The sequence below is a fragment of the Hyla sarda genome, unplaced genomic scaffold (genome assembly GCF_029499605.1).
Source record: "Hyla sarda isolate aHylSar1 unplaced genomic scaffold, aHylSar1.hap1 scaffold_460, whole genome shotgun sequence".
Taxonomy (NCBI): domain Eukaryota; kingdom Metazoa; phylum Chordata; class Amphibia; order Anura; family Hylidae; genus Hyla; species Hyla sarda.
This window is the reverse complement of record NW_026610473.1, coordinates 114534-139768: the sequence shown is the minus strand read 5'-3', so window position 1 is coordinate 139768 and position 25235 is coordinate 114534. Positions and strand designations below refer to the sequence as shown.

Here is a 25235-nt window from a genome sequence, read left to right as displayed (position 1 = left end):
TGGAGGAAGGTAGGCCCACTTTTGAAGTGGGCCTGCGGTCTAAAAGATTTTAATCACGAATGTGTCTTTTACGGTCTTTTTAACTGCCCCAATTTTAAACAGCAGATGATCTGCTGGATGATTATTAATTGTTTTAAAAATGCCATCTGGAAAGTTAGGAACATCTTACTTTTTAAACATGATTTTATTGATGTTAAAAACTGTATAAAGCTGGCCCTGAGTGAGATGTACATCTATTACCTAAGAGACAAGAAACAGTTGGGGGCCAGCGAGGCAGCATCCATGTGGTGTCTGCCTCTATGGAACGAAATAACAGTATAATCAGTTTTTATGACATTTGTATAATGTTTTATCCTGCCATTTCTATTTTTTCTCCTTTTATTACTGGTTTTATTATTTGTATTTTAAAACTTTTGTGAACCTTTTATTATTTTGCATTTTAAATTCTGTATGGTTTCTTATTTATTCAATAAAATTTTGTTGAAACCTTATCTGTTCTTATCAGTTTAATATCTGATACGTCCCCTATCTGGGGACCATATATTAAATGGATTTTTGAGAACGGGGGCTGATTTCGAAGCTTGCTTCCGTCGCCCTATGCATTGACCCGATATGGCAGTATCTTCGGGTACAGTGCACCACCCCCTTACAGGGTTAAAAAGAAAGATTCCTACTTTCATTGCTACCTGCTTGCTGGCTAGCCAGCTAGCCAGCCCTGTGGGCCTTGCTGCTGCTGCTTCTGCAGCCAAAAAACAAAAGGTGGTGCTGCTGCTGCTTCTGCTGCTTCTGCTTCTGCTTGTGTCTGGCCGCTGTTGGAGCGTCCAGGCACAGGACTTCTGCTGCTGCTGACTAAATGGCCTCCTTAATTGGATCATTTGAGTAGCCAGCACACCTGTGCAGGTAGGGCATGACATGATAGGCAGCTGCCTTGATAGCGGGTGGGTGCTGAATGTTCCTAATTGACAAAATAAGATTAATGCTTATGAAGAAATATAAAATCTCATCCCTTCCCCAATATCGCGCCACACCCCTACCCCTTAATTCCCTGGTTGAACTTGATGGACATATGTCTTTTTTCGACCGTACTAACTATGTAACTATGTAACATAACATGGGGGGGGGGGGTCTCCTGGCTGTTCACACAGGTGTGTCATTGCTGTACATTGACCATGCATTGCTTCTGTGGTATTGCAAAGGCAAAGACAAATGCTTCCAGCCATCCATTGCACTAATGGATTGGTCATCAGCTGGCTGTCTATGTCCCGCATCAATATAGACCAAAGTACAGAGGGTTAGGCTATGCTATTGTGCACCTACCTGATGCATCAGAAGGTGCGAGGCCCTTGCTAAATTCTGTGCACAGACTTTGAGATCTATGCTTTAGACTGTATCTAAACCTGCTCCAACATGGACTGACATTCTGGCCTACTTTCAGCCGATGCGACTTGTCTGTCGCTGAACAGTCGCTTTTTATGTATTCAGCACCTATGTATAATGTTGTAAAAATGCTCTAGAAGCTAAAGTCGCAGAAATGTCGCACATATTTGGCCTGCAACTTTCTGTGCGACAAATTCAGACAGGAAAAATCAGTATAAATCCTTAGAAAATTATCCCCCAGTGTCTCCATCTGCTGGCGGTATTGAATAAGCATTGCTGCACTGATGGGGTATGCATTAGACGAAAAAAAAGAAGAAAAAGAAGAATAATACGCCCAGAAAAGAGGCGAAAAGGAGAAAAACGTAAAAAAACGTGAAAAAAAAGTAAGAGGAAGAGAAGGGAAAAAAAGGTGGAAATGGGTTTAAAAGTGATTTCGGCGGAGAAATATATATATATATATATATATATATATATATATATATATATACGCGCACACACACACATATATATAAACGTATTCTCCGTTGAGATATTGCAGCCGCTGCTGTGTCCAGGCCCAGGAGCCTTAGCACTGTGCTATGATGTCACTCAATACCACTGACATCACTAGGTGTAAACAACATCTCTCCTTTGCTGTGTATGTGACTATGGAGCTGTTTGGTGATGTCGTCTATTACGGCCTTCATAGAAGCAACAGGAGATTGTTGCATCCATCTAGAACCCTCAGAACTACAGTGCTATGATGTCACTCACTTCCACAGGCCTTGCAGAGTGTAAACAACAACAACCCAGCTTTGTTGTGTATGTAACCATAGGGATTTGTGATGTCACCTAGAACCTTCACAGCAGCGACAGCTTTATGAGGAGCATCAGCACTGCTCTGCCTGAGCAGAACCATCACCGCCATAGGTTGTCAAATAACCCGGATTTAACCCACACAGGTAAGTCCAATGGGGTGCAGGCATGTCCTCTATGCTTACAGCTTCCCGTGGGTGTTGGTTTGATACCGTTTGGGGACAGCCAAGGAGGCATCTGCAGGCAACAAAGGTAGGTGTGTGCTTGTGTGTGTGTTTCCTATGCAGATCCTAAGCCCAGTGTCACATGCAAGTAGGAGGAGTAAGAAGGGTTCCTGGCAAATCCGGGTTATGGATTGCATTTAAAAAGGCCCCGTGGGAGTGCAATGGGCCCCTGTCTTGCTGCTTAGCAATAATGGTATGGGTTTAGGTTCTGCTGTGTGTACTGGTGGTTGACTGCCCCCCAGCCCAGAGTGTGCATGGAAAATTGTCTGGCAGCCTCCCTGACAGCAAGCAGTGATAGTGCCCATGAAGGGGACCTTGTTGGGCCCGCCCCTTTCACGGTTATCGCTTCTCGGCCTTTTGGCTAAGATCAAGTGTAGTATCTGTTCTTATCAGTTTAATATCTGATACGTCCCCTATCTGGGGACCATATATTAAATGGATTTTTGAGAACGGGGGCTGATTTCGAAGCTTGCTTCCGTCGCCCTATGCATTGACCCGATATGGCAGTATCTTCGGGTACAGTGCACCACCCCCTTACAGGGTTAAAAAGAAAGATTCCTACTTTCATTGCTACCTGCTTGCTGGCTAGCCAGCTAGCCAGCCCTGTGGGCCTTGCTGCTGCTGCTTCTGCAGCCAAAAAACAAAAGGTGGTGCTGCTGCTGCTTCTGCTGCTTCTGCTTCTGCTTGTGTCTGGCCGCTGTTGGAGCGTCCAGGCACAGGACTTCTGCTGCTGCTGACTAAATGGCCTCCTTAATTGGATCATTTGAGTAGCCAGCACACCTGTGCAGGTAGGGCATGACATGATAGGCAGCTGCCTTGATAGCGGGTGGGTGCTGAATGTTCCTAATTGACAAAATAAGATTAATGCTTATGAAGAAATATAAAATCTCATCCCTTCCCCAATATCGCGCCACACCCCTACCCCTTAATTCCCTGGTTGAACTTGATGGACATATGTCTTTTTTCGACCGTACTAACTATGTAACTATGTAACATAACATGGGGGGGGGGTCTCCTGGCTGTTCACACAGGTGTGTCATTGCTGTACATTGACCATGCATTGCTTCTGTGGTATTGCAAAGGCAAAGACAAATGCTTCCAGCCATCCATTGCACTAATGGATTGGTCATCAGCTGGCTGTCTATGTCCCGCATCAATATAGACCAAAGTACAGAGGGTTAGGCTATGCTATTGTGCACCTACCTGATGCATCAGAAGGTGCGAGGCCCTTGCTAAATTCTGTGCACAGACTTTGAGATCTATGCTTTAGACTGTATCTAAACCTGCTCCAACATGGACTGACATTCTGGCCTACTTTCAGCCGATGCGACTTGTCTGTCGCTGAACAGTCGCTTTTTATGTATTCAGCACCTATGTATAATGTTGTAAAAATGCTCTAGAAGCTAAAGTCGCAGAAATGTCGCACATATTTGGCCTGCAACTTTCTGTGCGACAAATTCAGACAGGAAAAATCAGTATAAATCCTTAGAAAATTATCCCCCAGTGTCTCCATCTGCTGGCGGTATTGAATAAGCATTGCTGCACTGATGGGGTATGCATTAGACGAAAAAAAAGAAGAAAAAGAAGAATAATACGCCCAGAAAAGAGGCGAAAAGGAGAAAAACGTAAAAAAACGTGAAAAAAAAGTAAGAGGAAGAGAAGGGAAAAAAAGGTGGAAATGGGTTTAAAAGTGATTTCGGCGGAGAAATATATATATATATATATATATATATATATATATATATATATATACGCGCACACACACACATATATATAAACGTATTCTCCGTTGAGATATTGCAGCCGCTGCTGTGTCCAGGCCCAGGAGCCTTAGCACTGTGCTATGATGTCACTCAATACCACTGACATCACTAGGTGTAAACAACATCTCTCCTTTGCTGTGTATGTGACTATGGAGCTGTTTGGTGATGTCGTCTATTACGGCCTTCATAGAAGCAACAGGAGATTGTTGCATCCATCTAGAACCCTCAGAACTACAGTGCTATGATGTCACTCACTTCCACAGGCCTTGCAGAGTGTAAACAACAACAACCCAGCTTTGTTGTGTATGTAACCATAGGGATTTGTGATGTCACCTAGAACCTTCACAGCAGCGACAGCTTTATGAGGAGCATCAGCACTGCTCTGCCTGAGCAGAACCATCACCGCCATAGGTTGTCAAATAACCCGGATTTAACCCACACAGGTAAGTCCAATGGGGTGCAGGCATGTCCTCTATGCTTACAGCTTCCCGTGGGTGTTGGTTTGATACCGTTTGGGGACAGCCAAGGAGGCATCTGCAGGCAACAAAGGTAGGTGTGTGCTTGTGTGTGTGTTTCCTATGCAGATCCTAAGCCCAGTGTCACATGCAAGTAGGAGGAGTAAGAAGGGTTCCTGGCAAATCCGGGTTATGGATTGCATTTAAAAAGGCCCCGTGGGAGTGCAATGGGCCCCTGTCTTGCTGCTTAGCAATAATGGTATGGGTTTAGGTTCTGCTGTGTGTACTGGTGGTTGACTGCCCCCCAGCCCAGAGTGTGCATGGAAAATTGTCTGGCAGCCTCCCTGACAGCAAGCAGTGATAGTGCCCATGAAGGGGACCTTGTTGGGCCCGCCCCTTTCACGGTTATCGCTTCTCGGCCTTTTGGCTAAGATCAAGTGTAGTATCTGTTCTTATCAGTTTAATATCTGATACGTCCCCTATCTGGGGACCATATATTAAATGGATTTTTGAGAACGGGGGCTGATTTCGAAGCTTGCTTCCGTCGCCCTATGCATTGACCCGATATGGCAGTATCTTCGGGTACAGTGCACCACCCCCTTACAGGGTTAAAAAGAAAGATTCCTACTTTCATTGCTACCTGCTTGCTGGCTAGCCAGCTAGCCAGCCCTGTGGGCCTTGCTGCTGCTGCTTCTGCAGCCAAAAAACAAAAGGTGGTGCTGCTGCTGCTTCTGCTGCTTCTGCTTCTGCTTGTGTCTGGCCGCTGTTGGAGCGTCCAGGCACAGGACTTCTGCTGCTGCTGACTAAATGGCCTCCTTAATTGGATCATTTGAGTAGCCAGCACACCTGTGCAGGTAGGGCATGACATGATAGGCAGCTGCCTTGATAGCGGGTGGGTGCTGAATGTTCCTAATTGACAAAATAAGATTAATGCTTATGAAGAAATATAAAATCTCATCCCTTCCCCAATATCGCGCCACACCCCTACCCCTTAATTCCCTGGTTGAACTTGATGGACATATGTCTTTTTTCGACCGTACTAACTATGTAACTATGTAACATAACATGGGGGGGGGGGTCTCCTGGCTGTTCACACAGGTGTGTCATTGCTGTACATTGACCATGCATTGCTTCTGTGGTATTGCAAAGGCAAAGACAAATGCTTCCAGCCATCCATTGCACTAATGGATTGGTCATCAGCTGGCTGTCTATGTCCCGCATCAATATAGACCAAAGTACAGAGGGTTAGGCTATGCTATTGTGCACCTACCTGATGCATCAGAAGGTGCGAGGCCCTTGCTAAATTCTGTGCACAGACTTTGAGATCTATGCTTTAGACTGTATCTAAACCTGCTCCAACATGGACTGACATTCTGGCCTACTTTCAGCCGATGCGACTTGTCTGTCGCTGAACAGTCGCTTTTTATGTATTCAGCACCTATGTATAATGTTGTAAAAATGCTCTAGAAGCTAAAGTCGCAGAAATGTCGCACATATTTGGCCTGCAACTTTCTGTGCGACAAATTCAGACAGGAAAAATCAGTATAAATCCTTAGAAAATTATCCCCCAGTGTCTCCATCTGCTGGCGGTATTGAATAAGCATTGCTGCACTGATGGGGTATGAATTAGACGAAAAAAAAGAAGAAAAAGAAGAATAATACGCCCAGAAAAGAGGCGAAAAGGAGAAAAACGTAAAAAAACGTGAAAAAAAAGTAAGAGGAAGAGAAGGGAAAAAAAGGTGGAAATGGGTTTAAAAGTGATTTCGGCGGAGAAATATATATATATATATATATATATATATATATATATATACGCGCACACACACACATATATATAAACGTATTCTCCGTTGAGATATTGCAGCCGCTGCTGTGTCCAGGCCCAGGAGCCTTAGCACTGTGCTATGATGTCACTCAATACCACTGACATCACTAGGTGTAAACAACATCTCTCCTTTGCTGTGTATGTGACTATGGAGCTGTTTGGTGATGTCGTCTATTACGGCCTTCATAGAAGCAACAGGAGATTGTTGCATCCATCTAGAACCCTCAGAACTACAGTGCTATGATGTCACTCACTTCCACAGGCCTTGCAGAGTGTAAACAACAACAACCCAGCTTTGTTGTGTATGTAACCATAGGGATTTGTGATGTCACCTAGAACCTTCACAGCAGCGACAGCTTTATGAGGAGCATCAGCACTGCTCTGCCTGAGCAGAACCATCACCGCCATAGGTTGTCAAATAACCCGGATTTAACCCACACAGGTAAGTCCAATGGGGTGCAGGCATGTCCTCTATGCTTACAGCTTCCCGTGGGTGTTGGTTTGATACCGTTTGGGGACAGCCAAGGAGGCATCTGCAGGCAACAAAGGTAGGTGTGTGCTTGTGTGTGTGTTTCCTATGCAGATCCTAAGCCCAGTGTCACATGCAAGTAGGAGGAGTAAGAAGGGTTCCTGGCAAATCCGGGTTATGGATTGCATTTAAAAAGGCCCCGTGGGAGTGCAATGGGCCCCTGTCTTGCTGCTTAGCAATAATGGTATGGGTTTAGGTTCTGCTGTGTGTACTGGTGGTTGACTGCCCCCCAGCCCAGAGTGTGCATGGAAAATTGTCTGGCAGCCTCCCTGACAGCAAGCAGTGATAGTGCCCATGAAGGGGACCTTGTTGGGCCCGCCCCTTTCACGGTTATCGCTTCTCGGCCTTTTGGCTAAGATCAAGTGTAGTATCTGTTCTTATCAGTTTAATATCTGATACGTCCCCTATCTGGGGACCATATATTAAATGGATTTTTGAGAACGGGGGCTGATTTCGAAGCTTGCTTCCGTCGCCCTATGCATTGACCCGATATGGCAGTATCTTCGGGTACAGTGCACCACCCCCTTACAGGGTTAAAAAGAAAGATTCCTACTTTCATTGCTACCTGCTTGCTGGCTAGCCAGCTAGCCAGCCCTGTGGGCCTTGCTGCTGCTGCTTCTGCAGCCAAAAAACAAAAGGTGGTGCTGCTGCTGCTTCTGCTGCTTCTGCTTCTGCTTGTGTCTGGCCGCTGTTGGAGCGTCCAGGCACAGGACTTCTGCTGCTGCTGACTAAATGGCCTCCTTAATTGGATCATTTGAGTAGCCAGCACACCTGTGCAGGTAGGGCATGACATGATAGGCAGCTGCCTTGATAGCGGGTGGGTGCTGAATGTTCCTAATTGACAAAATAAGATTAATGCTTATGAAGAAATATAAAATCTCATCCCTTCCCCAATATCGCGCCACACCCCTACCCCTTAATTCCCTGGTTGAACTTGATGGACATATGTCTTTTTTCGACCGTACTAACTATGTAACTATGTAACATAACATGGGGGGGGGGTCTCCTGGCTGTTCACACAGGTGTGTCATTGCTGTACATTGACCATGCATTGCTTCTGTGATATTGCAAAGGCAAAGACAAATGCTTCCAGCCATCCATTGCACTAATGGATTGGTCATCAGCTGGCTGTCTATGTCCCGCATCAATATAGACCAAAGTACAGAGGGTTAGGCTATGCTATTGTGCACCTACCTGATGCATCAGAAGGTGCGAGGCCCTTGCTAAATTCTGTGCACAGACTTTGAGATCTATGCTTTAGACTGTATCTAAACCTGCTCCAACATGGACTGACATTCTGGCCTACTTTCAGCCGATGCGACTTGTCTGTCGCTGAACAGTCGCTTTTTATGTATTCAGCACCTATGTATAATGTTGTAAAAATGCTCTAGAAGCTAAAGTCGCAGAAATGTCGCACATATTTGGCCTGCAACTTTCTGTGCGACAAATTCAGACAGGAAAAATCAGTATAAATCCTTAGAAAATTATCCCCCAGTGTCTCCATCTGCTGGCGGTATTGAATAAGCATTGCTGCACTGATGGGGTATGCATTAGACGAAAAAAAAGAAGAAAAAGAAGAATAATACGCCCAGAAAAGAGGCGAAAAGGAGAAAAACGTAAAAAAACGTGAAAAAAAAGTAAGAGGAAGAGAAGGGAAAAAAAGGTGGAAATGGGTTTAAAAGTGATTTCGGCGGAGAAATATATATATATATATATATATATATATATATATATATATACGCGCACACACACACATATATATAAACGTATTCTCCGTTGAGATATTGCAGCCGCTGCTGTGTCCAGGCCCAGGAGCCTTAGCACTGTGCTATGATGTCACTCAATACCACTGACATCACTAGGTGTAAACAACATCTCTCCTTTGCTGTGTATGTGACTATGGAGCTGTTTGGTGATGTCGTCTATTACGGCCTTCATAGAAGCAACAGGAGATTGTTGCATCCATCTAGAACCCTCAGAACTACAGTGCTATGATGTCACTCACTTCCACAGGCCTTGCAGAGTGTAAACAACAACAACCCAGCTTTGTTGTGTATGTAACCATAGGGATTTGTGATGTCACCTAGAACCTTCACAGCAGCGACAGCTTTATGAGGAGCATCAGCACTGCTCTGCCTGAGCAGAACCATCACCGCCATAGGTTGTCAAATAACCCGGATTTAACCCACACAGGTAAGTCCAATGGGGTGCAGGCATGTCCTCTATGCTTACAGCTTCCCGTGGGTGTTGGTTTGATACCGTTTGGGGACAGCCAAGGAGGCATCTGCAGGCAACAAAGGTAGGTGTGTGCTTGTGTGTGTGTTTCCTATGCAGATCCTAAGCCCAGTGTCACATGCAAGTAGGAGGAGTAAGAAGGGTTCCTGGCAAATCCGGGTTATGGATTGCATTTAAAAAGGCCCCGTGGGAGTGCAATGGGCCCCTGTCTTGCTGCTTAGCAATAATGGTATGGGTTTAGGTTCTGCTGTGTGTACTGGTGGTTGACTGCCCCCCAGCCCAGAGTGTGCATGGAAAATTGTCTGGCAGCCTCCCTGACAGCAAGCAGTGATAGTGCCCATGAAGGGGACCTTGTTGGGCCCGCCCCTTTCACGGTTATCGCTTCTCGGCCTTTTGGCTAAGATCAAGTGTAGTATCTGTTCTTATCAGTTTAATATCTGATACGTCCCCTATCTGGGGACCATATATTAAATGGATTTTTGAGAACGGGGGCTGATTTCGAAGCTTGCTTCCGTCGCCCTATGCATTGACCCGATATGGCAGTATCTTCGGGTACAGTGCACCACCCCCTTACAGGGTTAAAAAGAAAGATTCCTACTTTCATTGCTACCTGCTTGCTGGCTAGCCAGCTAGCCAGCCCTGTGGGCCTTGCTGCTGCTGCTTCTGCAGCCAAAAAACAAAAGGTGGTGCTGCTGCTGCTTCTGCTGCTTCTGCTTCTGCTTGTGTCTGGCCGCTGTTGGAGCGTCCAGGCACAGGACTTCTGCTGCTGCTGACTAAATGGCCTCCTTAATTGGATCATTTGAGTAGCCAGCACACCTGTGCAGGTAGGGCATGACATGATAGGCAGCTGCCTTGATAGCGGGTGGGTGCTGAATGTTCCTAATTGACAAAATAAGATTAATGCTTATGAAGAAATATAAAATCTCATCCCTTCCCCAATATCGCGCCACACCCCTACCCCTTAATTCCCTGGTTGAACTTGATGGACATATGTCTTTTTTCGACCGTACTAACTATGTAACTATGTAACATAACATGGGGGGGGGGGTCTCCTGGCTGTTCACACAGGTGTGTCATTGCTGTACATTGACCATGCATTGCTTCTGTGGTATTGCAAAGGCAAAGACAAATGCTTCCAGCCATCCATTGCACTAATGGATTGGTCATCAGCTGGCTGTCTATGTCCCGCATCAATATAGACCAAAGTACAGAGGGTTAGGCTATGCTATTGTGCACCTACCTGATGCATCAGAAGGTGCGAGGCCCTTGCTAAATTCTGTGCACAGACTTTGAGATCTATGCTTTAGACTGTATCTAAACCTGCTCCAACATGGACTGACATTCTGGCCTACTTTCAGCCGATGCGACTTGTCTGTCGCTGAACAGTCGCTTTTTATGTATTCAGCACCTATGTATAATGTTGTAAAAATGCTCTAGAAGCTAAAGTCGCAGAAATGTCGCACATATTTGGCCTGCAACTTTCTGTGCGACAAATTCAGACAGGAAAAATCAGTATAAATCCTTAGAAAATTATCCCCCAGTGTCTCCATCTGCTGGCGGTATTGAATAAGCATTGCTGCACTGATGGGGTATGCATTAGACGAAAAAAAAGAAGAAAAAGAAGAATAATACGCCCAGAAAAGAGGCGAAAAGGAGAAAAACGTAAAAAAACGTGAAAAAAAAGTAAGAGGAAGAGAAGGGAAAAAAAGGTGGAAATGGGTTTAAAAGTGATTTCGGCGGAGAAATATATATATATATATATATATATATATATATATATATATATATATATACGCGCACACACACACATATATATAAACGTATTCTCCGTTGAGATATTGCAGCCGCTGCTGTGTCCAGGCCCAGGAGCCTTAGCACTGTGCTATGATGTCACTCAATACCACTGACATCACTAGGTGTAAACAACATCTCTCCTTTGCTGTGTATGTGACTATGGAGCTGTTTGGTGATGTCGTCTATTACGGCCTTCATAGAAGCAACAGGAGATTGTTGCATCCATCTAGAACCCTCAGAACTACAGTGCTATGATGTCACTCACTTCCACAGGCCTTGCAGAGTGTAAACAACAACAACCCAGCTTTGTTGTGTTTGTAACCATAGGGATTTGTGATGTCACCTAGAACCTTCACAGCAGCGACAGCTTTATGAGGAGCATCAGCACTGCTCTGCCTGAGCAGAACCATCACCGCCATAGGTTGTCAAATAACCCGGATTTAACCCACACAGGTAAGTCCAATGGGGTGCAGGCATGTCCTCTATGCTTACAGCTTCCCGTGGGTGTTGGTTTGATACCGTTTGGGGACAGCCAAGGAGGCATCTGCAGGCAACAAAGGTAGGTGTGTGCTTGTGTGTGTGTTTCCTATGCAGATCCTAAGCCCAGTGTCACATGCAAGTAGGAGGAGTAAGAAGGGTTCCTGGCAAATCCGGGTTATGGATTGCATTTAAAAAGGCCCCATGGGAGTGCAATGGGCCCCTGTCTTGCTGCTTAGCAATAATGGTATGGGTTTAGGTTCTGCTGTGTGTACTGGTGGTTGACTGCCCCCCAGCCCAGAGTGTGCATGGAAAATTGTCTGGCAGCCTCCCTGACAGCAAGCAGTGATAGTGCCCATGAAGGGGACCTTGTTGGGCCCGCCCCTTTCACGGTTATCGCTTCTCGGCCTTTTGGCTAAGATCAAGTGTAGTTCTGCTCACTTGGTCTGGCCAGAGGGTGTCTGGGGTACCCGGCTCCTTTGCCTGGGGGGATCGTCCTTCTTAACGGAGGGACTTCACCCCCCTGCTGCTATCAGGGAGCCGGCTTAGTCCCCAGACAACGGGAGGCGATCCCCACCTACCTACTTCGGTGGGGGAGGTGTCTGGACATCATGGACATGGAGGAAGATTGCGGTTTTTCTTCGGAAGGCGTGCCGCCTTTTGCGAGACTTCGGAATGGAGTTCGTATTTCCCTGCTCGATGTCCGGAAGAAGGAAAGAGGCCTTGTCTTTGTCGTGGAAGAAGTGCTGTTTAAGTTGCTGGAAGTCAAGAGGGAGCAAATCCTATCCATGCTTGAGTTTCCCAGAAGTGGATACTACGACGTGGTGCTGGCTTCTGAAGAGGACTATGAGTCATTTTGGAACATATTGCAGCAAAAGAAGGTATGTCCGGTTTTGGAAGGGGTGGAGATAGTTCCACATTTCCCACGTAGAGAACGATTGGTGACTATAAGGATGTATAGCCCATATACTTCGGAGGAGGATATCGTTACCTTTTTGTCTCGATTCTGTGACAGTGTTCTGCCTAAAGGCAAGGTATTTAATCAATATGGACTATGGACCACCAAGTGGAGGTTCCATGTGAAATTTAAAATGGCAGATGGCAAGTTAGTGATCCCCCCAGGACGGTTTAAAATTGGTTCTGTGAACGGGGATCTGTATTTTTCTGGCATGCAAGATTTTTGCCGCAAATGTAAACAGTACGGTCACAGAAAGGAGGATTGCACGTTTTTGTGGTGTTTCAAGTGTCAAGAGGAGGGTCACGACGTGGAAAATTGTCAAAAGAAAAGGAAATGCCATCTGTGTGGTGAGGAGGGCCATCTGCTTGGCTCGTGTCCTAAGAAAAAGTCTGAGAAAAATTCAGAGAAAAAGGAAGCTGTAAAAAGAAGCAGAGAGGAACCAGCTGAAGTGAAAGAACCAGAAGTGGAGCAGGTTCCAACTAGAAGACCTACAGAGCAGAAGAAGAAGAGAGAGGAGGAAGTGTATGTGCCAGTGCAGTATTTTGGTGTGCTTGGTGGTTTGTTGGAAAATTTGTCGGAAGCAGAAAGAAAAACGTTTGACAAAGATATGATGGATCTAAAGATAGGCTTGAAGAACCGGGAGGAAGAAGCTCGGGATAAAGTCTATTTTTCTTTCAAGGCAGACATGAACCGTTTTGTTGAAACGTATAAAATTCCAGGCTGGTTAGCGTCTCAAGTTAAGAAAGATATAGCAAATGGCAATATCAGTCGAGGACTGATAGACTTTCTAATGGTGTTTGCATGGAGGAAGGGGATGACCTTCTAATTTGGTTTTGCTTAATTAGAAAGTAATGTTTGGTTTTGCTATTTTATGTTGTTTCTTATTTTGTTTTTAAATGTTCTATTTTGTTTCATTAGTGTTTAAGAAAAGAAATAAAAACATGTTACCTGATGATGAACACAAAATTGAGTTCCAAATAAGATCTTGGAACTCTGAGTGAGTTCTGAGGGCTAACTTAATCTGTTCTTATCAGTTTAATATCTGATACGTCCCCTATCTGGGGACCATATATTAAATGGATTTTTGAGAACGGGGGCTGATTTCGAAGCTTGCTTCCGTCGCCCTATGCATTGACCCGATATGGCAGTATCTTCGGGTACAGTGCACCACCCCCTTACAGGGTTAAAAAGAAAGATTCCTACTTTCATTGCTACCTGCTTGCTGGCTAGCCAGCTAGCCAGCCCTGTGGGCCTTGCTGCTGCTGCTTCTGCAGCCAAAAAACAAAAGGTGGTGCTGCTGCTGCTTCTGCTGCTTCTGCTTCTGCTTGTGTCTGGCCGCTGTTGGAGCGTCCAGGCACAGGACTTCTGCTGCTGCTGACTAAATGGCCTCCTTAATTGGATCATTTGAGTAGCCAGCACACCTGTGCAGGTAGGGCATGACATGATAGGCAGCTGCCTTGATAGCGGGTGGGTGCTGAATGTTCCTAATTGACAAAATAAGATTAATGCTTATGAAGAAATATAAAATCTCATCCCTTCCCCAATATCGCGCCACACCCCTACCCCTTAATTCCCTGGTTGAACTTGATGGACATATGTCTTTTTTCGACCGTACTAACTATGTAACTATGTAACATAACATGGGGGGGGGGGTCTCCTGGCTGTTCACACAGGTGTGTCATTGCTGTACATTGACCATGCATTGCTTCTGTGGTATTGCAAAGGCAAAGACAAATGCTTCCAGCCATCCATTGCACTAATGGATTGGTCATCAGCTGGCTGTCTATGTCCCGCATCAATATAGACCAAAGTACAGAGGGTTAGGCTATGCTATTGTGCACCTACCTGATGCATCAGAAGGTGCGAGGCCCTTGCTAAATTCTGTGCACAGACTTTGAGATCTATGCTTTAGACTGTATCTAAACCTGCTCCAACATGGACTGACATTCTGGCCTACTTTCAGCCGATGCGACTTGTCTGTCGCTGAACAGTCGCTTTTTATGTATTCAGCACCTATGTATAATGTTGTAAAAATGCTCTAGAAGCTAAAGTCGCAGAAATGTCGCACATATTTGGCCTGCAACTTTCTGTGCGACAAATTCAGACAGGAAAAATCAGTATAAATCCTTAGAAAATTATCCCCCAGTGTCTCCATCTGCTGGCGGTATTGAATAAGCATTGCTGCACTGATGGGGTATGCATTAGACGAAAAAAAAGAAGAAAAAGAAGAATAATACGCCCAGAAAAGAGGCGAAAAGGAGAAAAACGTAAAAAAACGTGAAAAAAAAGTAAGAGGAAGAGAAGGGAAAAAAAGGTGGAAATGGGTTTAAAAGTGATTTCGGCGGAGAAATATATATATATATATATATATATATATATATATATATATATATATACGCGCACACACACACATATATATATAAACGTATTCTCCGTTGAGATATTGCAGCCGCTGCTGTGTCCAGGCCCAGGAGCCTTAGCACTGTGCTATGATGTCACTCAATACCACTGACATCACTAGGTGTAAACAACATCTCTCCTTTGCTGTGTATGTGACTATGGAGCTGTTTGGTGATGTCGTCTATTACGGCCTTCATAGAAGCAACAGGAGATTGTTGCATCCATCTAGAACCCTCAGAACTACAGTGCTATGATGTCACTCACTTCCACAGGCCTTGCAGAGTGTAAACAACAACAACCCAGCTTTGTTGTGTATGTAACCATAGGGATTTGTGATGTCACCTAGAACCTTCACAGCAGCGACAGCTTTATGAGGAGCATCAGCACTGCTCTGCCTGAGCAGAACCATCACCGCCATAGGTTGTCAAATAACCCGGATTTAACCCACACAGGTAAGTCCAATGGGGTGCAGGCATGTCCTCTATGCTTACAGCTTCCCGTGGGTGTTGGTTTGATACCGTTTGGGGACAGCCAAGGAGGCATCTGCAGGCAACAAAGGTAGGTGTGTGCTTGTGTGTGTGTTTCCTATGCAGATCCTAAGCCCAGTGTCACATGCAAGTAGGAGGAGTAAGAAGGGTTCCTGGCAAATCCGGGTTATGGATTGCATTTAAAAAGGCCCCGTGGGAGTGCAATGGGCCCCTGTCTTGCTGCTTAGCAATAATGGTATGGGTTTAGGTTCTGCTGTGTGTACTGGTGGTTGACTGCCCCCCAGCCCAGAGTGTGCATGGAAAATTGTCTGGCAGCCTCCCTGACAGCAAGCAGTGATAGTGCCCATGAAGGGGACCTTGTTGGGCCCGCCCCTTTCACGGTTATCGCTTCTCGGCCTTTTGGCTAAGATCAAGTGTAGTATCTGTTCTTATCAGTTTAATATCTGATACGTCCCCTATCTGGGGACCATATATTAAATGGATTTTTGAGAACGGGGGCCGATTTCGAAGCTTGCTTCCGTCGCCCTATGCATTGACCCGATATGGCAGTATCTTCGGGTACAGTGCACCACCCCCTTACAGGGTTAAAAAGAAAGATTCCTACTTTCATTGCTACCTGCTTACGGGCTAGCCAGCTAGCCAGCCCTGTGGGCCTTGCTGCTGCTGCTTCTGCAGCCAAAAAACAAAAGGTGGTGCTGCTGCTGCTTCTGCTGCTTCTGCTTCTGCTTGTGTCTGGCCGCTGTTGGAGCGTCCAGGCACAGGACTTCTGCTGCTGCTGACTAAATGGCCTCCTTAATTGGATCATTTGAGTAGCCAGCACACCTGTGCAGGTAGGGCATGACATGATAGGCAGCTGCCTTGATAGCGGGTGGGTGCTGAATGTTCCTAATTGACAAAATAAGATTAATGCTTATGAAGAAATATAAAATCTCATCCCTTCCCCAATATCGCGCCACACCCCTACCCCTTAATTCCCTGGTTGAACTTGATGGACATATGTCTTTTTTCGACCGTACTAACTATGTAACTATGTAACATAACATGGGGGGGGGGGTCTCCTGGCTGTTCACACAGGTGTGTCATTGCTGTACATTGACCATGCATTGCTTCTGTGGTATTGCAAAGGCAAAGACAAATGCTTCCAGCCATCCATTGCACTAATGGATTGGTCATCAGCTGGCTGTCTATGTCCCGCATCAATATAGACCAAAGTACAGAGGGTTAGGCTATGCTATTGTGCACCTACCTGATGCATCAGAAGGTGCGAGGCCCTTGCTAAATTCTGTGCACAGACTTTGAGATCTATGCTTTAGACTGTATCTAAACCTGCTCCAACATGGACTGACATTCTGGCCTACTTTCAGCCGATGCGACTTGTCTGTCGCTGAACAGTCGCTTTTTATGTATTCAGCACCTATGTATAATGTTGTAAAAATGCTCTAGAAGCTAAAGTCGCAGAAATGTCGCACATATTTGGCCTGCAACTTTCTGTGCGACAAATTCAGACAGGAAAAATCAGTATAAATCCTTAGAAAATTATCCCCCAGTGTCTCCATCTGCTGGCGGTATTGAATAAGCATTGCTGCACTGATGGGGTATGCATTAGACGAAAAAAAAGAAGAAAAAGAAGAATAATACGCCCAGAAAAGAGGCGAAAAGGAGAAAAACGTAAAAAAACGTGAAAAAAAAGTAAGAGGAAGAGAAGGGAAAAAAAGGTGGAAATGGGTTTAAAAGTGATTTCGGCGGAGAAATATATATATATATATATATATATATATATATACGCGCACACACACACATATATATAAACGTATTCTCCGTTGAGATATTGCAGCCGCTGCTGTGTCCAGGCCCAGGAGCCTTAGCACTGTGCTATGATGTCACTCAATACCACTGACATCACTAGGTGTAAACAACATCTCTCCTTTGCTGTGTATGTGACTATGGAGCTGTTTGGTGATGTCGTCTATTACGGCCTTCATAGAAGCAACAGGAGATTGTTGCATCCATCTAGAACCCTCAGAACTACAGTGCTATGATGTCACTCACTTCCACAGGCCTTGCAGAGTGTAAACAACAACAACCCAGCTTTGTTGTGTATGTAACCATAGGGATTTGTGATGTCACCTAGAACCTTCACAGCAGCGACAGCTTTATGAGGAGCATCAGCACTGCTCTGCCTGAGCAGAACCATCACCGCCATAGGTTGTCAAATAACCCGGATTTAACCCACACAGGTAAGTCCAATGGGGTGCAGGCATGTCCTCTATGCTTACAGCTTCCCGTGGGTGTTGGTTTGATACCGTTTGGGGACAGCCAAGGAGGCATCTGCAGGCAACAAAGGTAGGTGTGTGCTTGTGTGTGTGTTTCCTATGCAGATCCTAAGCCCAGTGTCACATGCAAGTAGGAGGAGTAAGAAGGGTTCCTGGCAAATCCGGGTTATGGATTGCATTTAAAAAGGCCCCGTGGGAGTGCAATGGGCCCCTGTCTTGCTGCTTAGCAATAATGGTATGGGTTTAGGTTCTGCTGTGTGTACTGGTGGTTGACTGCCCCCCAGCCCAGAGTGTGCATGGAAAATTGTCTGGCAGCCTCCCTGACAGCAAGCAGTGATAGTGCCCATGAAGGGGACCTTGTTGGGCCCGCCCCTTTCACGGTTATCGCTTCTCGGCCTTTTGGCTAAGATCAAGTGTAGTATCTGTTCTTATCAGTTTAATATCTGATACGTCCCCTATCTGGGGACCATATATTAAATGGATTTTTGAGAACGGGGGCTGATTTCGAAGCTTGCTTCCGTCGCCCTATGCATTGACCCGATATGGCAGTATCTTCGGGTACAGTGCACCACCCCCTTACAGGGTTAAAAAGAAAGATTCCTACTTTCATTGCTACCTGCTTGCTGGCTAGCCAGCTAGCCAGCCCTGTGGGCCTTGCTGCTGCTGCTTCTGCAGCCAAAAAACAAAAGGTGGTGCTGCTGCTGCTTCTGCTGCTTCTGCTTCTGCTTGTGTCTGGCCGCTGTTGGAGCGTCCAGGCACAGGACTTCTGCTGCTGCTGACTAAATGGCCTCCTTAATTGGATCATTTGAGTAGCCAGCACACCTGTGCAGGTAGGGCATGACATGATAGGCAGCTGCCTTGATAGCGGGTGGGTGCTGAATGTTCCTAATTGACAAAATAAGATTAATGCTTATGAAGAAATATAAAATCTCATCCCTTCCCCAATATCGCGCCACACCCCTACCCCTTAATTCCCTGGTTGAACTTGATGGACATATGTCTTTTTTCGACCGTACTAACTATGTAACTATGTAACATAACATGGGGGGGGGGTCTCCTGGCTGTTCACACAGGTGTGTCATTGCTGTACATTGACCATGCATTGCTTCTGTGGTATTGCAAAGGCAAAGACAAATGCTTCCAGCCATCCATTGCACTAATGGATTGGTCATCAGCTGGCTGTCTATGTCCCGCATCAATATAGACCAAAGTACAGAGGGTTAGGCTATGCTATTGTGCACCTACCTGATGCATCAGAAGGTGCGAGGCCCTTGCTAAATTCTGTGCACAGACTTTGAGATCTATGCTTTAGACTGTATCTAAACCTGCTCCAACATGGACTGACATTCTGGCCTACTTTCAGCCGATGCGACTTGTCTGTCGCTGAACAGTCGCTTTTTATGTATTCAGCACCTATGTATAATGTTGTAAAAATGCTCTAGAAGCTAAAGTCGCAGAAATGTCGCACATATTTGGCCTGCAACTTTCTGTGCGACAAATTCAGACAGGAAAAATCAGTATAAATCCTTAGAAAATTATCCCCCAGTGTCTCCATCTGCTGGCGGTATTGAATAATAAGCATTGCTGCACTGATGGGGTATGCATTAGACGAAAAAAAAGAAGAAAAAGAAGAATAATACGCCCAGAAAAGAGGCGAAAAGGAGAAAAACGTAAAAAAACGTGAAAAAAAGTAAGAGGAAGAGAAGGGAAAAAAAGGTGGAAATGGGTTTAAAAGTGATTTCGGCGGAGAAATATATATATATATATATATATATATATATATATATACGCGCACACACACACATATATATAAACGTATTCTCCGTTGAGATATTGCAGCCGCTGCTGTGTCCAGGCCCAGGAGCCTTAGCACTGTGCTATGATGTCACTCAATACCACTGACATCACTAGGTGTAAACAACATCTCTCCTTTGCTGTGTATGTGACTATGGAGCTGTTTGGTGATGTCGTCTATTACGGCCTTCATAGAAGCAACAGGAGATTGTTGCATCCATCTAGAACCCTCAGAACTACAGTGCTATGATGTCACTCACTTCCACAGGCCTTGCAGAGTGTAAACAACAACAACCCAGCTTTGTTGTGTATGTAACCATAGGGATTTGTGATGTCACCTAGAACCTTCACAGCAGCGACAGCTTTATGAGGAGCATCAGCACTGCTCTGCCTGAGCAGAACCATCACCGCCATAGGTTGTCAAATAACCCGGATTTAACCCACACAGGTAAGTCCAATGGGGTGCAGGCATGTCCTCTATGCTTACAGCTTCCCGTGGGTGTTGGTTTGATACCGTTTGGGGACAGCCAAGGAGGCATCTGCAGGCAACAAAGGTAGGTGTGTGCTTGTGTGTGTGTTTCCTATGCAGATCCTAAGCCCAGTGTCACATGCAAGTAGGAGGAGTAAGAAGGGTTCCTGGCAAATCCGGGTTATGGATTGCATTTAAAAAGGCCCCGTGGGAGTGCAATGGGCCCCTGTCTTGCTGCTTAGCAATAATGGTATGGGTTTAGGTTCTGCTGTGTGTACTGGTGGTTGACTGCCCCCCAGCCCAGAGTGTGCATGGAAAATTGTCTGGCAGCCTCCCTGACAGCAAGCAGTGATAGTGCCCATGAAGGGGACCTTGTTGGGCCCGCCCCTTTCACGGTTATCGCTTCTCGGCCTTTTGGCTAAGATCAAGTGTAGTATCTGTTCTTATCAGTTTTTCATGCCGGTGGACAGTAACGCCGGTATGGGGCTGGTGGGGATGGGTGCTGCATGGAGGATGCAGGTGTACCAGGGCTTTCCGGGGCTGGTTCTGAGGAATCAGCTCGACGGCTGCCCCGATGTGACCTGTTCCCTCCGGGTCTCGCCATGAGGCTGAGAGGGTCTAGAGCCGAGGTACTTTGTGCCTCGGGGAGTGGTGACCCCGAGGTGCCGAAACTCACTGGGAGAATAGGCTCACTGAGTTGAAGCACGGGCACCATAATCTCTTCACCTTGTGGCACTCACCTCTTGATTCCCGGCCTTCTGGCTAGGATCAGAGAAATTTTTATAGATCCGGCCGGATGTCCGGGCAGTATATCTGCACACATTCACTTATTTATTTCTTTTTTGTCTCACTGTGTCACTTTTTGCGTGTTGTGTGTTCACAGGATTGGTCAGGATGCGGTAGCCCTTCTGGGTGTCCCTCCTGGCGGTCTAGGGGAGGTGTGTGTGGCCATTAGGTTCCGCACCTCCCTGCAAACACCCCGGGTACTCCTGCTTTGGCAGGGTACCTACCGTAATCGGCTCTGCGGGCAGATACCTTGGCTAACGCCAAGGGGGATGCCGGGAGCATTTGTGGTCCCCTAGTAGCTTCGGCGAAAAGGGACATCGAACCTGGAACCTCGCAGGTACCTTTTGGTCCGGAGGCGAAGGGTAAGGTTTGTTGGGGGGCCTCTCTCCTATCGGAGAAGGGCTTGCGATAGACCGCATCCTTTGTGCACGTTTTTTTAGTGTAACACGTTTGCACTTTTTCTTGCACTTTGGGTGGATCGAAAGCACGTTCCTCGGCTTTAGATAAAAAAAAAAAAAAAAAATCTGTTCTTATCAGTTTAATATCTGATACGTCCCCTATCTGGGGACCATATATTAAATGGATTTTTGAGAACGGGGGCTGATTTCGAAGCTTGCTTCCGTCGCCCTATGCATTGACCCGATATGGCAGTATCTTCGGGTACAGTGCACCACCCCCTTACAGGGTTAAAAAGAAAGATTCCTACTTTCATTGCTACCTGCTTGCTGGCTAGCCAGCTAGCCAGCCCTGTGGGCCTTGCTGCTGCTGCTTCTGCAGCCAAAAAACAAAAGGTGGTGCTGCTGCTGCTTCTGCTGCTTCTGCTTCTGCTTGTGTCTGGCCGCTGTTGGAGCGTCCAGGCACAGGACTTCTGCTGCTGCTGACTAAATGGCCTCCTTAATTGGATCATTTGAGTAGCCAGCACACCTGTGCAGGTAGGGCATGACATGATAGGCAGCTGCCTTGATAGCGGGTGGGTGCTGAATGTTCCTAATTGACAAAATAAGATTAATGCTTATGAAGAAATATAAAATCTCATCCCTTCCCCAATATCGCGCCACACCCCTACCCCTTAATTCCCTGGTTGAACTTGATGGACATATGTCTTTTTTCGACCGTACTAACTATGTAACTATGTAACATAACATGGGGGGGGGGGTCTCCTGGCTGTTCACACAGGTGTGTCATTGCTGTACATTGACCATGCATTGCTTCTGTGGTATTGCAAAGGCAAAGACAAATGCTTCCAGCCATCCATTGCACTAATGGATTGGTCATCAGCTGGCTGTCTATGTCCCGCATCAATATAGACCAAAGTACAGAGGGTTAGGCTATGCTATTGTGCACCTACCTGATGCATCAGAAGGTGCGAGGCCCTTGCTAAATTCTGTGCACAGACTTTGAGATCTATGCTTTAGACTGTATCTAAACCTGCTCCAACATGGACTGACATTCTGGCCTACTTTCAGCCGATGCGACTTGTCTGTCGCTGAACAGTCGCTTTTTATGTATTCAGCACCTATGTATAATGTTGTAAAAATGCTCTAGAAGCTAAAGTCGCAGAAATGTCGCACATATTTGGCCTGCAACTTTCTGTGCGACAAATTCAGACAGGAAAAATCAGTATAAATCCTTAGAAAATTATCCCCCAGTGTCTCCATCTGCTGGCGGTATTGAATAAGCATTGCTGCACTGATGGGGTATGCATTAGACGAAAAAAAAGAAGAAAAAGAAGAATAATACGCCCAGAAAAGAGGCGAAAAGGAGAAAAACGTAAAAAAACGTGAAAAAAAAGTAAGAGGAAGAGAAGGGAAAAAAAGGTGGAAATGGGTTTAAAAGTGATTTCGGCGGAGAAATATATATATATATATATATATATATATATATATACGCGCACACACACACATATATATAAACGTATTCTCCGTTGAGATATTGCAGCCGCTGCTGTGTCCAGGCCCAGGAGCCTTAGCACTGTGCTATGATGTCACTCAATACCACTGACATCACTAGGTGTAAACAACATCTCTCCTTTGCTGTGTATGTGACTATGGAGCTGTTTGGTGATGTCGTCTATTACGGCCTTCATAGAAGCAACAGGAGATTGTTGCATCCATCTAGAACCCTCAGAACTACAGTGCTATGATGTCACTCACTTCCACAGGCCTTGCAGAGTGTAAACAACAACAACCCAGCTTTGTTGTGTATGTAACCATAGGGATTTGTGATGTCACCTAGAACCTTCACAGCAGCGACAGCTTTATGAGGAGCATCAGCACTGCTCTGCCTGAGCAGAACCATCACCGCCATAGGTTGTCAAATAACCCGGATTTAACCCACACAGGTAAGTCCAATGGGGTGCAGGCATGTCCTCTATGCTTACAGCTTCCCGTGGGTGTTGGTTTGATACCGTTTGGGGACAGCCAAGGAGGCATCTGCAGGCAACAAAGGTAGGTGTGTGCTTGTGTGTGTGTTTCCTATGCAGATCCTAAGCCCAGTGTCACATGCAAGTAGGAGGAGTAAGAAGGGTTCCTGGCAAATCCGGGTTATGGATTGCATTTAAAAAGGCCCCGTGGGAGTGCAATGGGCCCCTGTCTTGCTGCTTAGCAATAATGGTATGGGTTTAGGTTCTGCTGTGTGTACTGGTGGTTGACTGCCCCCCAGCCCAGAGTGTGCATGGAAAATTGTCTGGCAGCCTCCCTGACAGCAAGCAGTGATAGTGCCCATGAAGGGGACCTTGTTGGGCCCGCCCCTTTCACGGTTATCGCTTCTCGGCCTTTTGGCTAAGATCAAGTGTAGTATCTGTTCTTATCAGTTTAATATCTGATACGTCCCCTATCTGGGGACCATATATTAAATGGATTTTTGAGAACGGGGGCTGATTTCGAAGCTTGCTTCCGTCGCCCTATGCATTGACCCGATATGGCAGTATCTTCGGGTACAGTGCACCACCCCCTTACAGGGTTAAAAAGAAAGATTCCTACTTTCATTGCTACCTGCTTGCTGGCTAGCCAGCTAGCCAGCCCTGTGGGCCTTGCTGCTGCTGCTTCTGCAGCCAAAAAACAAAAGGTGGTGCTGCTGCTGCTTCTGCTGCTTCTGCTTCTGCTTGTGTCTGGCCGCTGTTGGAGCGTCCAGGCACAGGACTTCTGCTGCTGCTGACTAAATGGCCTCCTTAATTGGATCATTTGAGTAGCCAGCACACCTGTGCAGGTAGGGCATGACATGATAGGCAGCTGCCTTGATAGCGGGTGGGTGCTGAATGTTCCTAATTGACAAAATAAGATTAATGCTTATGAAGAAATATAAAATCTCATCCCTTCCCCAATATCGCGCCACACCCCTACCCCTTAATTCCCTGGTTGAACTTGATGGACATATGTCTTTTTTCGACCGTACTAACTATGTAACTATGTAACATAACATGGGGGGGGGGTCTCCTGGCTGTTCACACAGGTGTGTCATTGCTGTACATTGACCATGCATTGCTTCTGTGGTATTGCAAAGGCAAAGACAAATGCTTCCAGCCATCCATTGCACTAATGGATTGGTCATCAGCTGGCTGTCTATGTCCCGCATCAATATAGACCAAAGTACAGAGGGTTAGGCTATGCTATTGTGCACCTACCTGATGCATCAGAAGGTGCGAGGCCCTTGCTAAATTCTGTGCACAGACTTTGAGATCTATGCTTTAGACTGTATCTAAACCTGCTCCAACATGGACTGACATTCTGGCCTACTTTCAGCCGATGCGACTTGTCTGTCGCTGAACAGTCGCTTTTTATGTATTCAGCACCTATGTATAATGTTGTAAAAATGCTCTAGAAGCTAAAGTCGCAGAAATGTCGCACATATTTGGCCTGCAACTTTCTGTGCGACAAATTCAGACAGGAAAAATCAGTATAAATCCTTAGAAAATTATCCCCCAGTGTCTCCATCTGCTGGCGGTATTGAATAAGCATTGCTGCACTGATGGGGTATGCATTAGACGAAAAAAAAGAAGAAAAAGAAGAATAATACGCCCAGAAAAGAGGCGAAAAGGAGAAAAACGTAAAAAAACGTGAAAAAAAAGTAAGAGGAAGAGAAGGGAAAAAAAGGTGGAAATGGGTTTAAAAGTGATTTCGGCGGAGAAATATATATATATATATATATATATATATATATATATATATATATACGCGCACACACACACATATATATAAACGTATTCTCCGTTGAGATATTGCAGCCGCTGCTGTGTCCAGGCCCAGGAGCCTTAGCACTGTGCTATGATGTCACTCAATACCACTGACATCACTAGGTGTAAACAACATCTCTCCTTTGCTGTGTATGTGACTATGGAGCTGTTTGGTGATGTCGTCTATTACGGCCTTCATAGAAGCAACAGGAGATTGTTGCATCCATCTAGAACCCTCAGAACTACAGTGCTATGATGTCACTCACTTCCACAGGCCTTGCAGAGTGTAAACAACAACAACCCAGCTTTGTTGTGTATGTAACCATAGGGATTTGTGATGTCACCTAGAACCTTCACAGCAGCGACAGCTTTATGAGGAGCATCAGCACTGCTCTGCCTGAGCAGAACCATCACCGCCATAG

At 45.8% G+C, this 25235-nt stretch overlaps 11 non-coding genes across 11 annotated transcripts; all 11 read left to right on the top strand.

The window, feature by feature from the left end:
• The first annotated feature begins 458 nt into the window (after window positions 1–458).
• LOC130335859 (U2 spliceosomal RNA) lies at window positions 459–644 on the top strand. Its single transcript, XR_008877399.1, has one exon. It is a non-coding gene; the product is annotated as a U2 spliceosomal RNA (small nuclear RNA).
• Window positions 645–2737: 2093 nt separating this feature from the next.
• On the top strand, window positions 2738–2928 carry LOC130335922 (U2 spliceosomal RNA). Its single transcript, XR_008877446.1, has one exon. It is a non-coding gene; the product is annotated as a U2 spliceosomal RNA (small nuclear RNA).
• A 2093-nt stretch (window positions 2929–5021) lies between these two features.
• Window positions 5022–5212, top strand: LOC130335920 (U2 spliceosomal RNA). The gene has a single exon (XR_008877445.1). It is a non-coding gene; the product is annotated as a U2 spliceosomal RNA (small nuclear RNA).
• A 2088-nt stretch (window positions 5213–7300) lies between these two features.
• LOC130335919 (U2 spliceosomal RNA) lies at window positions 7301–7491 on the top strand. Its single transcript, XR_008877444.1, has one exon. It is a non-coding gene; the product is annotated as a U2 spliceosomal RNA (small nuclear RNA).
• A 2089-nt stretch (window positions 7492–9580) lies between these two features.
• On the top strand, window positions 9581–9771 carry LOC130335918 (U2 spliceosomal RNA). Its single transcript, XR_008877443.1, has one exon. It is a non-coding gene; the product is annotated as a U2 spliceosomal RNA (small nuclear RNA).
• A 3638-nt stretch (window positions 9772–13409) lies between these two features.
• Window positions 13410–13605, top strand: LOC130335869 (U2 spliceosomal RNA). The gene has a single exon (XR_008877405.1). It is a non-coding gene; the product is annotated as a U2 spliceosomal RNA (small nuclear RNA).
• Window positions 13606–15703: 2098 nt separating this feature from the next.
• On the top strand, window positions 15704–15894 carry LOC130335851 (U2 spliceosomal RNA). Its single transcript, XR_008877391.1, has one exon. It is a non-coding gene; the product is annotated as a U2 spliceosomal RNA (small nuclear RNA).
• Window positions 15895–17976: 2082 nt separating this feature from the next.
• LOC130335917 (U2 spliceosomal RNA) lies at window positions 17977–18167 on the top strand. The gene has a single exon (XR_008877442.1). It is a non-coding gene; the product is annotated as a U2 spliceosomal RNA (small nuclear RNA).
• Window positions 18168–20254: 2087 nt separating this feature from the next.
• LOC130335872 (U2 spliceosomal RNA) lies at window positions 20255–20442 on the top strand. Its single transcript, XR_008877407.1, has one exon. It is a non-coding gene; the product is annotated as a U2 spliceosomal RNA (small nuclear RNA).
• Window positions 20443–21134: 692 nt separating this feature from the next.
• LOC130335870 (U2 spliceosomal RNA) lies at window positions 21135–21318 on the top strand. The gene has a single exon (XR_008877406.1). It is a non-coding gene; the product is annotated as a U2 spliceosomal RNA (small nuclear RNA).
• Window positions 21319–23402: 2084 nt separating this feature from the next.
• On the top strand, window positions 23403–23593 carry LOC130335916 (U2 spliceosomal RNA). The gene has a single exon (XR_008877441.1). It is a non-coding gene; the product is annotated as a U2 spliceosomal RNA (small nuclear RNA).
• The last annotated feature ends 1642 nt before the right edge of the window (window positions 23594–25235 follow it).